We start from the raw sequence: 19,211 nt of genomic DNA on the forward strand, positions 1-19,211 counted from the left end.
CTCGAGTTCATGTTTAAACTCTTTAAACCATTCAAAAGTCTCTGACTGATGCTTGATTAAATAGACATATCCATATCTACTATAATCATTAGTAAAAGTCAAATAATAACGATTAGCATCCCTTGTGGCAGATTTGAAGGGTCCACACACATCTGTGTGCACTAGATCCAACAAACCTTCACCCCTAGCACAAGAACTATTGAAGTGTGATTTTGTCGTTTTTCCAAGTAAGTATGATTCACAACTATCATCTGACTTTAGGTCAAATGACTCCAAGACTCCATCCTTTTGTAGTTGGCCTATGTGTTTCTTACTCACATGTCCAACACGACAATGCCATAATGATGCTTTATCCAAGTTATTATTACTCGAAGAATCAATACACATCACTTTATTTCCTAGATTATCTACAGCAGATACAGCTTACTACACAACATCACAAGGTAACGCTTTAAAATAAAGAAAATTATTAAAGAAAGAATTTATTTCACCATTTTCATTATCAAAAGAAAAGTTAAACCCTTGTTTTTAGAAACAATGAAAGAAGATAATATTTCTTGCCATTTCTGGCAAAAACAAAATTTATTTAAATCTAAAGTAAACCCACTACTTAGCAACAAAGAATAAACTCCAATCTTGGTGACAGGTGTAGCTTTCCTATTCCCCATGATCAAGTTTATCCTTCCATGATCCGCATTCTCACTTCTTCTTACTCCCTTCAAATCAGAACAGATATGAATACCACAACCTGTATCAAGTACCCAAGAGTTAAAATAGGGTGAGTTATTAGATAGAATAGTGTAAATACCTGCATGGTTGGGTTTAACTTTCCCATCCTTCACATCTTGTTGGTACTTTGGGCAGTTCTGCTTCCAATGCGCCTTTTCATGGAAATAGAAGCATTCAACCTCTTTTGGGTCAGAAGAAGGAGTGACAAAACCTTTCTTGGTTCCACTTGAAGAAGAGCCATTAAGGTTCCTAGCCTTGCTACCCTTCAAAGAGCTCTTCCTCTTCTTCCCTCTTCCCGATTGCCAAGATAAGGGCAGAGTTTGGAGTAGGAGTAGGAGTGTTAACAACCGACTTACCTATAAGACCTATTTTTGCGGTCTTTAGGAGTCCTTGAAGTTTGCTGAGTGTGACTTCTACCTTATTCATGTGATATGTCATGCGGAATTGATCATAACACGAGGGTAAGGAGTGCAAAATGATAACTATTGCAAGCTCCTTGGGGAAGTAAACATTAAGCTTCAACAAACAGTCCACATACGTTTTCATTTTCTGCATGTGGTCCGTGACAGAATATCCGTCCTTCAACCTGCTTGTTATCATGGAGCAGATTATTTCATACCGCTCTTGACGAGCACTCTGATGGTATCTTTCCATCATATCTTGGTGCATCTCAAAAGCGTAGTAGTTGTCATAGGACTTTTGGAGTTCAGCTGTCATGGTGGCAATCATGATGCATGCCACTTTGGTGGCATCTCTTTTATGATTCCGGAAGTCAGCGATCTCCTGGGGAGTAGTAGTGGACTCATCTATCTCCTTTAGCTCCTTATCGAAGACATATTCCTTGTCCTCGTAGCGAGTCACCATCCTGAAGTTCTGGATCCAGTCTATAAAGTTGGAACCATCCAAGATGACCCATGCACATAGATTCAAGAGGGAAAAGGAGCCAGTAGGGTTTGAGCCAGAAGCATTGTTGTTAGAAGACATCTGAAAAGAAGAGAACAAGATTAGTTTAGATATAAATAGAGTTCTTAATAAAACACCCAAATATAATATTAAGGCTAGGATCCAATTACAATATATCATAACTTAGAATAGGTATCCTGTAATCTTAGTTATAACATATTTGAAAGGTAGGTGAATGACGATTCACCAATCTCCACCATGAAAAACGAAATATAAATGTTAGGTTTTTAATTGGTTCTTAGAAATTCCTAGATTCTTTTGAGATTCAATGAACTTTTCAAAGGCATGTTTCAATCTTGAGTGTTCCCTACAAGTTTTGTGACTGGGACACCGAGGATCACAAAACGAGGTGTGAAGTAACCATGCAAATTACTTGGTACCCTTAAAGTTCATCACTCAATCAATGTGTCGGTTAATTGCACACGCTCCATCGATACTATGATAAACCTTAAGTCACCCTTTACCTACCTTGTTAAGTCCAAGTTAGTGTGTCGATTAACCACACACGCTCCATTAATGACTTAAACAAAGTGTAAAGTGTAATTTCATGGATTAGCACCTTATGCACATTTTCCTAAAGTAACTAAGATTGGGAATTTACTAAAACATTTAGTTACTTTATAATATTCATCATACTTTTAATGAGAATTTATAAGTCCTTGTCCTACCCGTTCGGCTAACGACCCTCCACCGATCAAGGAAGTGGTGGGTAAGTGTGGACACCCATTAAGCCGCAATTTTATAGGCAGCAACCTTATACCCCCCTTATACACCGGCTTCATGAATGAGGACTACTAATGGTAAGACGAATAGCTCTTATATATATATATATATATATATATATATATATATATATATATATATATATATATATATATATTATTAACTTATAATATTATAAAGTATAAGGGTTGGTTTTTTTTTTCTTAATCTAGGGGTTGGAACTAAAGTTTATTAAGTGACTTTACATGTTCCAAAACTTGAGGGTAAGTTTTGTAACTTTACGAAACCTTTCAAATTCATAACTTATGAGTTATTAAAATAAAGACTCTTAATTTTATAACTTATGTGTTCTTTTAATGGTTTCTAACACAAAGACTCCATTAAAACACATAATGATCACAAATTAATCATTTAAACAAGTAATTCCTATGATCTATCATAGAACTCATAAGAACATGAATATTCATATCAAAGTTTCAAGAACATATGAATACATAAAATCATGAAAAATTCATATTAGCCATTGTAAATGGAATAGAACAACAATTACACCATGTAAAATAAGTTTTATAACACCAAAACAGTTTAGGGTAATGTTACTAGTCCATTTCCAGCAGCAAAAATCGAAATTCTGGACCGTGCATGGCCAACTCGTCGAGTACACGAACTGACTTGCCGAGTTTGATGCATTTTCACTTAGACTCTTCGAGTCCACCCCATGGACTCGTCGCGTCCCTTGTGTAGAAAGCTCAAAAATCGATTTTTTTACACTATTTTGCATTAAGTATTAACAAACAACCCTAGGCTCTGATACCACCGATGGGTTTTTAGCATTATAACACCCCTAATTGAACATGCAACCCTAGAAAACCTCGGATCTATGTATGTATAAAATACATGCAAAATATGATTTTCAAGCTTCATAATCCTATCTAGCATACATGGGGAACTTTTAATCTAATAAATGGCTACAATTACATACCTTGTAGTTGATTTGATTCCTTGGAAACCATGAGAGCCTAGCACCCCAAGTGTGATGCCTCAAATGCTTCACACAACACCGAGTACACTTGGAAAGACTTAGAGAGAATGTAAACGCTAGTAAAAATTGGCCTGGCCCTCTTGTAACTTCATATAGCCAATTTTGGTGAGTATGTTGTCCTTTATATAGTGTGTCACATCTAGAGTTACACCATGTAAACCCAAATGTGACATGACTCTTCATTTCCATGACCCATGGGTTTGTAACTCCCATGGAGCATCCTATAGGTTTAACCCAACTTGATAATCCATAGAGCCTTTTGGCCCACTATACAAGTTATGGATGATTTACATAATCAACCCATATATCTAAATAGTTATCTTTTGATCACTTAATTAATTCCAAATTAATTCTTGATCAATACTAGTTAAATAATACTATTAGTATATTAGAACTTATAATATATTAATAAACCAAAAGTGTTATTTCTCTTATTTAGTCTATCCAAATGCATGATGCCATAAAACATAAATGGACCATGCCAGGTCGGGTCAAGTGCATACCAAATATAGTTATGGACTTAGACACCTTATCCAACAATCTCTCACTTGGATAATTCTAATAACTATATCTGGATGTATGACTTTAGGAACCAATCAGCAATCGTAGCTCTTTCAAGGTCTCTCGGAACTGAGAAGATGATGATACTCCCTTTAAGACAAGTGATCATATAATCCTCTGTTCTAGATATCAGCCGGACAGATACATGGAACAATGTCTTTCTTACTATCCAATAATTTGTTTCCCGATTTCCGATTTGTTTGACATAGAACTAAATTAAACACATCAATTCGGTTCTGACCAGGCCCGGAACATAAGTCAAAACAAAATCATCAACGGGCCCAGATATCGCTTCTAATCCAAGAAGGAACTGATAAACTCTCTCTCACACACAAACACACACACACACACATATATATATATATATATATATATATATATATATATATATTTCAGCTATTTTCCTTCGTTTCTACACATATTACACAAAAATCCAACCGTTTTCTCTCAAGTAACATCAGCCAAGAACATTCCTTTCTCATCATATTCAAGTGTTAATCACTAGTTCTTCATAAGATCTAACAAGTATCCTTTCTTGATCTTGCTATCATTTCAAGAACATCATTCAATCTTCTTATACTAGGCTGAAAACCCAGTTATTTCACTAGTTTATACAAAGAACACGAAGAACATGCGAAGAACACGAAGAGCACCCACCTGAATACCTTTGAATATTCTTAGAAACTTTCTTAGGATCTTCAGGTGTTCTTCATTCATTCAAGAACCCAGGACCGTGAAACCCTTCTGACCGCAAACTCATTACAGCCTCTAAATTAGCCTCTAACACCACTATTTGTAAGTTATACGTACAAATTAGTCAGATTTCCAATCATTCCTATGATTATATTAGCTAATTGGTTGCATATATGCTATATAAATTGCTATATAGGACTTGTTTTACTACAGGATTTCACTTGTGGAAGTTAACGTCCTATATCAAATCATCATTTCAATCAGCCTCTAAAAGGTTAGTTCATACCCACTATTTTCAGATTTTTACAATTTTAGGGGGGGGGGGGGGGGGGGAGGGGGGAATACAAGTCTAACACAATGATTTTGTGTTATCAACAAATAGTTTCAACACATCTTACAAAAATGGATTTCAATTTAAAAGGTTTCAAATTATGTTAAAAATGACATCAGGTCACTAAACGTATTTTTAAATGATTAAGTCATCAAAATATTATATAAACTTATATTTTTCCCAAAACAACATATATATATATATATATATATATATATATATATATATATATATATATATAAGATTTGAACGACTTAGGACTGATAACTTGCTTTATATCCTTTTCCCTGTTTGGATTTGGAGTTAGGGTATCGGTTACTTGTCTGAATGTCGTTTAAATTTTAGTTATACATATTTGTATATGTATATAAATATAAAGTTTATTTCATATAGTTTCAATACCCTTTGTAACATGTCAAGCAAGGGGTTATATTAATGAACAATTAGTATCAATATAGGAAGTACATATAAATTATAATAGGTATAATATATGATTCAAGAACACTAATTCACGAGTCAAGTATACTAGAGTACACTATTTTACACAAAACATGGGTTTATAGTATTTTACAAGAACAAGGGTTTGATTTAAAACTAAACAAGGGTATACAACTTACAAGTACATTTCAAGCATACTAAACAAGGAGCATACTATCAATCATTTATTTCAAAATGATTGGGTTTTCATTACTATTATACACGTAACGTCTATATGCTTTTTATGAGTCAACAGATTCAGGTTGTTTAATTTATTTAAACAACATAGTTAAATTCCTGATATTATAACCAAAATCTCCTGTCGGGGATCGAAACAAGTATGTATAGATCTATTTTGGGATTGACAACCCCACACTCACACTGTTACCTATAGCCAAGCATACATGACTATGAGTGACAGTTGTTTTCAACAGTTTTAACGCCATCAAAACGTTGTTTCAGGTCATCTAGTCAGAGTATGGCTATAATAAATCATTAAAAAGATATTAGAAATACATTAGTGTATAATTAACTAAACATGAGTACATTTTCAAAGTACTAGTTTACAAAGATATACCTTATAGTATTACATTGCAAGTTTACAATAACAGCTGGTGGAGCCAAACACACTCACAATTATAGTTTTTACAAAGGAATACAAATACAGAACAATGATTTACAAATAGAATGGTTTTATGAGATTAAAATACTTTTCATATACAACAAAAAAAATATAGGATTTTCTGGAACAGTTTAGATATTCAAAGACAGAAAACATACTTTCAAACATAAATACCTATGTACTCACTCAACTTTATGTTGATATTATCTTTTCAAATTACTTGTATTCTCAGGGAATCAGTAAGCAAGTACTCCCCAAGCTTTTGAGAAGATGGAGCCATTTTGAGTCATATCTTATGTATTTTGGTATAGCAATTTTGATGTCAATATACCGTAATTGAACACATGTTAAAGCATATACTTATTTATGCAATTGTGGTTAGTACTTTGATTACTATAATGGATGTGTTATGATACTACAAATGAAGTCATCCATCCGTGGACGTTTCCGCCGTCTGGTTTGGGGGTGTGACAGATTGGTATCAAAGCATTGTTTATAGTGAACTTAGTATATCAATCCATAAAAGATATACAAACTATAAATACATTGGGGCTGAAAGCTCTAACTACAAGTATACTTTTTAAATTTAAGTATTTTACAAGAACTATACTAAAACACCTACATATAAGAACATCATCACATTCATAACAACTCAAAAGTATTTGGATGTTGGACATTGCAATCAAAACTGGGTAGTTATGTAATTATATATGGGATCAATATAGCCTGATCAACTATAATGGTTTAAGATATGACCAACATGTGTTTGGGAGTGAAAGTAGTGTTGCAGCAAGTCTAAAACTTACCAACTATACATGTACAGAATAACTCTAGAACAGTTAATAAAGTTAAAATACTATAGGAGTATTTTAGGCACTATATACTATGAACAAACATGTGAAAATAGAAGAATCATTCTAGCAGAGCTATAAATATTAAGTATATACTACAATTATATATAATTAAGGTTTCATAGACTTAGAATATGTGATCTAGCTTTATTTTTGGTTCCTTGTTTGGTTTTCGACTTAGAGCAGGGTCATTTATTCGAAGGTCTAATCTACAAGAGTTATATATAATTAGTATATAATTTGTAGTTATAAAAGTACCCAATTCAAGTCATTCCATACAAAATACATTATCAGTTAACTGTAAGTTTCTCTCGTAGAAACTTGTATTTGTAATTTATCTTTAATAATTATATTAGATATTTCTTATATCCCTATTCTCACTTAGATAACAATGGCTGGATTCCATCTACCCGGAGAACCGTACTTTCCCAATCAGGGAAATGGAGGATGGCTCGATGAAGAGCCACAAGAGAATCCTGAAATTCCCGTAGATGTCAATTTCATAGAAAATTCTTCTGAAGATGCTAATTCAGAATAAGAAGCCTATAATCCACCACCGTTGCCCAGAATCCCAATCCACGATAAAACTTCCAAGGTCTGACGCCTCTATGGGCGATAAACTTAGACAAGTGGAGTGATGAACAGGGTCAGACCATCCTTATCAAGAAGACCAAAGCTTCTACAATCTGGACACGGGAGGCTTAACAGACAGAGCCCTTTCGGTGTTAGTTCGGCATGTGGCGCGTAACGATGAACATGGAGGATCTGCTATCGATTGAGTCATGTAGGTTGATGTTGCTACTGGAATCAACACCGTTCACATTCGTAACCTAGAAAACAGTCATTATGCGACAACAGATCGTACAAGTTTCTTGATGAGAGAACTAGCGGCATTCTAAGCCGAAGTTAGAGAACTGCGAGAATGAAAAACAACACAAGAAAGGCATATGTATGAAATAGAACACCCGTTAGCCAAATCAATGGTCGGATCTAGTAGGAAGTAGATCATACTCTACTCGTTCACTACTTACTCTTTGGTTATAGTCTAATTCTATGAATATGTTCTAGCGTTATTTTTCGTGTTTTTCAGTACGACCGTGAAAATTTCATTTTTGGTAGGTTGGTTTGATGTCAATGTTTTCCTAGTATTTGGGTATATTGTAAACCTGCTTTAAGGTCAAATTTTTCAAACTCTATGCACATAATATGCCAATACAATCGACATGCATTTTCATACTCTTTGACAAATAACCCCTCAAATTCCCATTATCGTGTTGTAATTTATACTTGTAGTATACTTCTATTTGCAATTCGTTACAAGATTCATTTTAAATAAAGTGTTTTAGTTCAGAGATATCAGATTCATGTTTATTCTTGATATCTAACTATCTCTTCATCTTTTATTTCTTAAAGTGAAAGATGCCTCCGTGGAGAAACCCAAGGCGTGTCAATGTTAATGAAGCACCAACACCACCTTCGCCACCACCTCCTCAATTTGACGATGCCATGTTTCAGGTGACGGTCACAGCAGCTTTCACAGCTGCTATGTCACATATAAACACCACCGGTGCAAGTGGATCAAGGAGTGGTGCACATCCCTCTAATCAGGGTGAAAGTCATGGGCACCATCGAGAGTGTACCTATAAGGACTTCATAAACGCCAAACCTAGGACCTTTAACGGTACTGGGGAGTTATGGATTTAAGATAATGGATTGATAAAACAGAGGCAGTCTTCAAAATCTGCTCCTGTCCAGAAAGTAGCAAGATTAAATTGGTTGCATGTACCATTGCTGATAGAGCCCTAACATGGGGGAACATCCATCTTATGTCACTGACTCTAGTAGTGGATAACTCGATAAGTTGGGAGAACCTGAAGTCAATGTTGATGCGGGAATACTGTATGCAGGGTGAAATATAGAAGCTCGAACAAGAGCTCTGGGGTCTTATCATAGTTGTTTCAGACATAACAACCTACACTAATAGGTTTCAGAGAGTTAGCTATCCAATGTCTGGATATGGTTGCTCTGGAGAATAAAAAGATCGAAAGGTACATCTCAGGGCTGTCACCTCAGATTCAAGGAAGTGTTATTGCTTCCAGGCCTGTTATGTTTAACAGTGCCAAGGAGTTGGCTAAGTCACTTATTGACCATGGAGCCCGTCAAAACTTGTGGTTGCGGCTCTAGAACAACCCAAGGGAAACAACAACAATAACATCAACAACAACAACAAGAAAAACTGGAATTAAAGGAAGGGCCAATCTTCTCAGGAACCCTCTAAAAAGCAACAGTTAGTGACAGTTCATGTTCCTATTGTACCCATTTATGTTCCCGCTAACCCCACACCAACTAAGCCTTATGCTGGTAAACTCCCTAAATGCAACAAGTGTAATTTCCACCACAATGGAAATTGTCGAGAAATGCAATGTCGGAACTATAAAAGAAAAGGGCATACTGTCCGATTCTGTAAATCACCACCCCAACCAATTAGCCATGTACCTGCTGTCGGAGTAGGTCAAGCATTTTATGGATGCGGGGAGGTTGGACATTTCAGAAGAGATTGTCCGAAAGCTGGAAATATCGGTGGAGTTTGAAGGATACTAGCAATCGGTCACGAAGAGGCTGTGGCAGACCCTATGGTGGTCACGGGTACATTTCTTCTCAATAATACTTATGCATGCATTCTATTTGTTTGTGGTGCTGAGAAGAGCTTCGTGAGCCATAAATTCGAGCACCTACTAAAACAAAACTCCCAACCACTAAATGAAACCTTCCTAGCACAAATGGACAATGGGAAATCCGAATACACTAAGGATATATACATAGGATGTACCCTTATAATAACTTTTATTTCCCAATAGTCCTGATGCCGATCTCTATCAAAAGTTTCGACTTCATTATTGGGATGGATAGATTGTGTTCTAACCATACTGACATCCTATGTTACGAAAGAGCCGTATGCTTAAACTTCCAAATAAAGAAACTCTTATCTACGTCGACAAACCCAAAACGAACCTTTAGATCATTTCTTGTATCAAGGCACAAAAGTATCTTCGCATGGAGTATTGTCCTTTCTTAGCTCATGTGGTAGACAAAAAGCAAGAAGTGAAAGACATCACGAGCATTCCTGAGGTTTGCAACTTTCGTGACATATGTCCCGACGATCTCCTAGGAGCGCCACCTGAATGACAAGTTGAATTCAGAATTGTCTTAATCCTTAGGGCTACCCCTATAGCCAAATCCCCCTATCGTCTTGCACCATCATAAATGCAGGATTATCCTGCCATCTGACCGAACTCCTTAGCAAAGGATTCATAAGACCAAGTTTCTCACCATGGGGAGCATCGGTCTTGTTCGTGAAAAAAAAAGATGGATCATTCCGTGTGTTCATAGACTATCACGAGCTGAATAAACTTACTGTTAAGAATCGATATCCTCTTCCTCGCATTGACAATTTATTCGACCAACTTCAAGGTGCGAGCTACTTCTTGAAAATAGACTTAAGATCCGTGTATCACCAGTTACAAATTCTGGAGGAAGACATTCCCAAAACAGCGTTCAGAACTCGTTATGGTCATTACGAGTTTGTAATGATTCCTTTCGGATTGACGAATGCACCTGCTATGTTGATGGACTTAATGAACAGATTGTGTCGTCCGTACATGGAAAAATTCGTCATAATCTTCATTAACGACATCCTTATCTACTCAAGAAGCGAAAAGGAGCATGGCCAACATCTTTGTCAAGTATTACAAACCCTGAGAATAGAGAAACTTTATGCAAAGTTCTCAAAATGTGAATTTTAGATCAGGAAGGTAGATTTCTTGGGATACGTGGTCAGTCAAGAAGGAATTCACGTGGAACCTTCCAAAATCAAGAAAATTGAGAACTGGCAGCACCCAAAACACCTATAGAAATCAGACAATTCTTAGGTCTTGCTGGCTACTATCGCAGATTAATCCTGAACTTCTCCCGAATTGCTAAACCGCTTACCACCCTGACACAAAAGGGTGTGATTTTTAGCTGGTGAGAGAAACAAGAAGCAACATTCCAAACATTGAAACGAGCCCTATGCAGTGCACCAATCTTGTCTCTTCCTGAAGGGACAGAAGACTTTGTAGTGTACTGTGATGTTTCTAACCAAGGGCTTGGATGTGTTCTTATGAAACGAGGAAAGGTTATATCCTACGCCTCTAGACAGCTCAAGACACATGAGGTAAACTTTACAACACATGAACTTGACCTAGGAGCAGTGGTATTTGCTCTAAATATTAGGAGACATTACTTATATGGCACGAAATGCACAATATTCATGAACCATGAAACTCTTCAGCATATCTTCGACTAGAAGGAACTGAACATGATACAACGACGTTGGGTGGAGCTACTGAATGATTATGAATACGAAATTCGTTATCACCCTGGTAAAGCCAATATAGTCGCTGACACCCTTAGTAGAAAAAGAATACTTGGGACGCTGAGTATAGTCATTGACCATGACAATCCACTCATATTTTTCCACACAAAATAAAGAGGCTCAACTCAAGGCCTTAAAACCTGAAAACATGGCAGGTTAAAATCTGAAAGGAATGGATAAGAACTTCGAAGTCAAAGGTGTTGGAGTCTATTGTTTCATGAACCGGATCTGGACACCAAAGTTCGGAGGTTACAGAGAAGTGGTTATGAATGAAGCACACAAAACCCAATACTCCATTCATCCAGGTACATACAAAATGTATCTGGAGCTTAAGAAACTTTAATGGTTGCCTAACATGAAAGATGAGATTGCTAGCTTTGTGGGCAAGTGCCTTACTTGTACCAAAGTCAAGGTAGAGTACTAGAAGCCTTCAGGTCTATTGCAACTACCTGAAATCCCAGAAAGGAAGTGAGAGAGGATTACGATGGATTTCATAACTAAGTTACCCAATAGAACGGGGGGTTATGATACTATTTGGGTAATCATCGATAGATTGACCAAATCCGCACACTTCTTAGCAATAAAGGAAATCGATACAAAATGGAGAAGCTAACAAGAACTTACATCAGAGAAATATTTAGACTGCATGGTGTACCAATATCCATTATTTTTTACCAAGATAGTAGATTCACTTCTCGTTTCTGGCAGTCTTTACAAAACTCTCTCGGAACTAGGTTGGACATGTGTACACCCTACCATCCACAAACTGATGGGCAAAGTGAGAGGGTGATTCAAAATCTTGAAGATATGTTGCGAACCTATGTGATAAACTTTGGAAAGGCATGGGATACTAATTTACCCCTTGTCGAGTTATCTTACAATAATAGTTATCACACTAGTATAAAGGCTGCTCCATATGAAGCCCTTTATGGCCGCAAGTGCAGATCACCTCCGTGTCGGGCTAAAGTGGGTGATACGTAACTAGCTAGAGGTCAAGTTCTAGACAGTATTCTCACTGGTCCGAAAATCATTCGAGAAACTATGGAGAAAATCGTACGAATTCAGGAGCGACTTAAAGCTACCAGAGATAGATAGAAAAGCTATGCTGACAAAAGGAGAAAACCTTAAGAGTTCCAGGTTGGTGACCAAGTCTTGTTGAAGGTCTCTCCATGGAAGGGTATGATACGCTTTAGAAATCATGATAACCTAAATCCAAGTTACATAGGATCATTCAAGATTCATGCTAGAATCGGTCTTGTAGCTTACAAACTTCAACTACCCCAAGAACTAAGTAACATACACCCTACCTTCCAACGTCTCTAACTTGAAAAAGTGCTTATCTGACGAGACTCTTGTAATCTCACTCGAGAAGATCGAGTTAAATGAAAGCCTCAACTTTGTGGAGGAACTCGTAGATATTCTAGACAGGGAAGTTAAGAGAACCAAAAAAAGTTGTATCTCGATAGTGAAGGTTTGTTGGAATGCAAAACGGGGACCTAAATTCACTTGGGAGCGGGAGGATCAAATGCAACAGAAATATCCACATCTTTTTCCCTAGTCTTTCTGTAACGCTATAGTCCTAATTTTGGGACGAAATTCTCCCTAACTTAAATCTTAAATCTTATTCTATCTTAAATAAGTTAGAATAATATTTTATAAGTGTTTACACCTTGTATTCAAAGTTTTATTTGTTCAAGAAGGGAGTTATTAGAATCGAGAAACTTTGCATTCCTTTTCTTTCTTCTCCCTTCGGACCGCATACGAGGGCCGCAAACCCTCGGACCGTGAGCGAGGCCGTGATCAGGCTTCGGCCGCAAACCTTCGAACCATGAACCCTCGCATATATATATATATATATATATATATATATATATATATATATATATATGTTTCAACCATTTTACTTCATTTCTACACATATTACATGAAAATCCAACCCTTTTCTCTCAAGTATCGTCAGCCGAGAGCATCCTTTGTCCTCAAGAACATGCTAAATTCATCCTTTCTCGTCATATTCAAGTGATAATTACTAGTTCTTCATAAGATCTAACAGGTATCCTTTCTTGATCTTGTTATCATTTCAAGAACATTATTCAATCTTCTTATACTATGCTGAAAACCTGGTTATTTTTCACACCCCGAAACCGATGGCGGAAACTTTCCGAGGCGGAAGACGTCATCTAGAGTATCACAACCAATGTACAAAGTAAGCTTAGCAAACACAAAACATTACATTACATAGAATCATTACATTTGTTTGAAAGCAGAAAAGAAAAGTAATAGAAGTTTATAGATACATAAGTTAAAACAAAAGTTAGACGTGACTTCCATACGCTCCTTCTTCAGCAAAAGAATGCGAGATACCTGTCTAAGGCGAACCTGAGAATACAAGCAGTTTAAAAATCAACATGTAACACTCTAAAAATTCAAGCCAATTTAAACTTGTCAGAAACATCCAATTTCATTAAGTTATTACATAAAGGTTTTCAATACATTTATTATCAGAGTGCTCCCAGAACCATAACATAAAACATCAACATGAGGAGCAGTACGATCACGCCTTCGCCTTGCCACGATCTCCTGAAGTACCTGAAAAACATTAAACCATAACTGTAAGCCCGAAATCTTAATGAGATACCCCCAAAATACCAACCACATATACCACGCATAACATATCATAACTGAACAAAACAGCCATGCACTTCGGGTCTACTGTGTGACTGGTTCGCTGCACCGGGCCTTCAGTTCACTTAGTCCACCCTTCGAGTCTAGCCATATCCCTCGAGTCTGCAATGTGGTTGGTCCGCCCGCACCGGGCCTTCAACCCACCTGGTCCACTCTCTGAGTCTACAGTATGACTGGTCCATCCGCATCAGGCCTTCAGTCGGCCTAGTCCACTCTCCGAGCCTCGGCACGTCTGGTCTGCCCTCGTGGGGCCTACAGCCTATCCAGTCAGCTCGATGGGCCTTCAGGATAACCGGTCCGCCCTAGGTATGTTGGCCTACAACACAGAGCAGGACCCGCCTTAACCCAACCCCGGTTAAACAACCATGTGCACATAAATATACAATCATATAACAATTCATATCAAATCAACCGATCTAGCAGATCACATAACATAACATACTCTAAACAGAATACTGACCTAACCGGTCACTAGCACAGCATCATCCTATATACCAGGATACCGACATTAACTAGGTCTCTAACATATACAATCCTAACTACCAGGATGCAAACATAGCAAAGCAACAACAAAACACGATACCCTGATTACAATCCAATAAAGGGTCGGCCTTGGTGCCTTAGACCCTGTTGATATAGTGAGGATAACTCACCTTGCAACTTTTGACTGAAAAGATGAGATCACGTTGCTCCAACCTCCAAGACGAACTCCGCCCCTGATAATACCAAAGACCGAATCCAATAGTTACAAATAATTACCAAAATGCCCTTGGAAGTTAACTGGTCAACGCTCGGTCAAAGTCAAAGTCCTCAGTCAAGGTCAACTTCCTGACTGATTCTACTCGCCGAGTCAGCCCGCTGACTCGCCGAGTCCACCAACCCTGAAAAGTCCCATCTCAACTCACTGAGTCGTCCCTTGACTCACCGATTCTCAGCTTAATCAGAAAGGCTAGAACATCAAGACCAGACTCTCCGAGTCCAACGCTATCTTCAACCAACTCGCCAAGTTGTTCTTCCAACTCGTCGAGTTCCTGCCCACCTTCATGCAACTCGTCGAGTACACTCGTCGAGTTCCTGCCCACCAAACCATAGATCTACCCTTCTACAACCCATCCATCACGTAAAGTGGCAAACTTTAGTTGAATCCAAAGAGATCTAAGCATATAACATTCTAGAGTTAGGGGTTGGGACAAGATGGCTTCACCAATCACTCAAGAACAGGGACTTTAATGCACTCTAGACCTTCTCCATTCCAGATCTGAGGTAGCAACCCCAGATCTAACCTCCAAACTCGAAATATCACCAGCTATTCTTTCCAAATACTCCAAAATGATGAATCTAGGTGAATAACAGCCCAAGCAACGAAATAATACCTCAAAAGGAAGCTCCAACAGAAGAGAAATCCGAATCCTAGCAAATCCCCTTGCTCTAAGCCTCTTAACTCTTCAAGATCTCTTCCAAAATATCTTCTCCAAGGTTCAAATGCTCTCACATCACTCACAAATACGCATTAGGGTTTTCTGGACTTCAAGAGAGGGTAAAGAGGCTGGGGAGAGGGTATAATGACCTTTATATAGGACTCATCCTCCGACATTAGGGTTTTCTCCACACAGCACCAACTCGCCGACTCCAGCCGCCGACTCGCCGAGTTGGCCACTTAACACGCGACCAGAATCGCGATCCTACTCGCCGAGTCCACCCATGGACTCGCCGAGTTGCTCTTTCACATATACACTTTGAACCCTGAACTTGCACTCCTGAACTCGGGATGTTACACAACATAAAGCTGGTGATTTCATAACTTGTTTGTTTATGTAAAAAGATCATGCTTCCTTTGGTTTTCTGAAAAGTTGTTATCCAAGAAAATCTCATATTTTCTTATAAAGACAGTTTAGTTAAACTTTTGAATTTCCATTCGGTACAACAGTAGATAGTTTAATACGTAAAACTATATATATATATATATATATATATATATATATATATATATATATATATATATATATATATATATATATATATAACCCTAGATTATCACCAGTACTATAAGGAAGCCATAAGTTGAGATCATTGGAATACCATCCAGTACGAAAGTAGGTAGTTTTAATATATAAAACTATAGATTAAAGGAAGATATAAAATCCGTGAACAAAATTTATATTATTACATATTGTGAGTCGGATAACCATGCTAATATGACACGAGACCTCCTTGACGTTCTTCAGGCGTCGGACGATATCCATAATTTGTCACCCCAGGCGTGCCCGCCAAACTGTAGCTAACAGTTAAGGTGTGGGATTGTCATTCCCGAATTGATCTATTCACAAATTCCACGCTCTCCTTCCAGGAGACTCTGGTTATACTTCCGGGGAGGATTTACTGATGACCCGAAGGGTTTAAGGAAGATAAATCTCACAAGCTAGTATTAAATTATTCACGATATACTCGGTCATTATCAAACATAATAATCGTTTTAAAACATAATACAGTAAAAACAATTGAATACAACGAAATTATCTGGCATTATACTTTAAATTAAACAGAGATAAACGAAATCAGACATAGTTTATCTATTAACTTTGCATAAAATCTGTGCTTGTAAAACAAGAACTGAAGATCCCAAATTAATCCCATAATAATTTGATTGTTTTGACTGTTTCTTACACTTTAATTGAAATCTACTTAGTTATATTCAGTAAAACATCCCTAGGCTCCGCATGATACAAAAGGGGTAACGATATCTATAAGTTTGCCAGATATTTATTGAATTACATTAGTTTTAGGTTTCGAAAACATTTATAGTTTACTTGTATCCCCACTGAAAACATTGAAAAACACGGAAAAAGGCGTAGGGGTATGAACTCAGCGGTCGAGAAAAAGTGCTGGCTAGGATGCTAAATGACAACTTAGGGCTTGAACGCGTGCGAGGTTCCTATGTAATATGAAGAGATACATAATTTGTATCTAATTAGACCTTTATCTAATAATTTAATAAGAATAAACATTTCTAGACGCGAAAACACTTCAATTCAAGTGTTTGGAGTGACCCGGGTAGCATCTAAGTGTGTGTATGACTAGCATACGGAGTATGCTCTTGAAGAGTAAACTCCTTATGGAGTTTTCGGCCCAATGACCAACGCCCCATGAGATTACGGCCGTAAACTCATGGTGGGGGTGTTCTTGGGTGCTTAATGGTCTTATAACTCATGTGGGGTAATGCTAGGGATGGTTTTAAGGCATTGGAAGGTAATTTGAACAACTTAAAGACCATTTGAGGAGTTTACAGCCGTAAACTCTTATGTACCAAGTCTTAATGTGTTTTGGTGGTCCAAGATTAATCACATGTGATTCCAACTCATTTTACAAGACATAGGATAAAGTTAAGGCACCATTTGACCCATTTATAGGAGTTTACAGCCCAGGAACCCATCACTGGGGGGTTTACGGCCTTGAACTCCTAAGGGAGTGGTTTTTATCAGGTTTAAGGTCCCTAACACATTTGTGGTTGCTTCTAGACATTATTCCAAGGCTTATGAGGCTCCTAAGGGGCATTTTAACACCTTTAAAGGGGTTTACGGCCTATGAATTGGTGTTTACGGTCCAAGCATGTGCTTGGGCCGTAAACTCATGTTTACCCCTTAAATGATGAGTTTTTGGTGTTCCAAATCAAGTAATGTAAGCCCCTAAGTCATATCTAAGCTCCAAATGTGGTTTGGAATGGTCTTTAGGCTCCAAAACCCCCTCTATGTGTTTTTACGGCCTAAGGCTATTCCAGGGCCGTAAACACATGTTTATGGTTCTATTTCATAATTTAAACATGAATCTGAAGGCTAAAGATGTTATACTATGAGCTAGGATAGTTATCTTACCAATTTGGAGCTTGGAATGGGGTGATTTTGGATCAAAAGCTTGGACCTGTAGAGAGAGAGTAGAGAGAGGTTGAAAAAACATCAAATGAAGTTCTTTGAACTTTATATATGGGTTGAGTTTGAGACACAGTGGAATTCTACCCGATACTAACGTTTACCGAGGCTTTTGGTCGTACCCGATTAAGTGTTTGTAATCCGACGTGGTCGTAACTAAAAATTATCCAATTAACTATTGAAAGTGTTTTTACGTGTTTCTAACGTGTCTGGATACTTACGAGGTCATAATAAAAATCTTAAATTAAATGACCTAATCCAAAATGTTAACGGGAAAATCGAAAGATAGATGGGTTTTGCTGATGGGGACGGGTTATCGTGACGGAAAATTTTTTGGGTTGTCACATTATCCCCCCGTTAGAGGGAATTTCGTCCCGAAATTTAGAATTAAGGCACAATCATGGGTTTGGAAAGAGACGTGGATATTTCCGTTTTATCGAGTCTTCGTGCTCCCAAGGTGAACTTGGGTTCTCGCGTGGTATTCCAGCGAACCTTCACTATCGGGATACGGCTTTGTCTCGAACATTTAACCTCTCGTTCTATGATTTCGGTCTCATAAAGGGATTACTAGGGTTTCATCAGTTAGGTGCTTCCTAATATTGGAGATGTAGAATACAAGATGGATGCAGCTAAGTCCTGAAGGTAGTCGGAGTTTTATAGGCTACAGGACTGATCCTAGCGAGGATCTCGAAAGGTCCTATGTACCTCATGTTAAGTTTTCCACGCTTTCTAGAGAATATAATGTATTTCCAGGGCGAGACCTTCAACAGGATATGGTTTCCAACCTGGAATTCTAAGGGTTTTCGTAGTCTATCGGTTTACACTTCTGTCTGTCTCATGAAGCTTTCAGTTGTTCTTGGATCTGGTTGATTTTCTCGACGGTTTCGCGGATGATTTGAGTATCAGAGAGGGCACTGTCAGGGAAATGGTCTCTTAACTAGCTGCGTGTCCTCTATCTCGGTCCAGCACAGAAGGGATCTTGCACTTGCGACCATAGAGGGCTTCGAATGAGGTAGTCTTGATGAAGGTGTGGCAGTTGTTGTTATACGAGAATTTGATCAAAGGTAAATGGGTGTCTTCCGATTTTCCGGAATTGGAAACACATGCCCTCAGTATGTCTTCTAGGGTCTGCATAGTTCTCTTGCCATGTCCGTTAGTCTGAGGATGATAAGTTGTACTAATATCCAATTTCTAGGA

The sequence above is a fragment of the Lactuca saligna genome, chromosome 2 (genome assembly GCF_052625555.1).
Source record: "Lactuca saligna cultivar CGN05327 chromosome 2, ASM5262555v1, whole genome shotgun sequence".
NCBI classification, from domain to species: domain Eukaryota; kingdom Viridiplantae; phylum Streptophyta; class Magnoliopsida; order Asterales; family Asteraceae; genus Lactuca; species Lactuca saligna.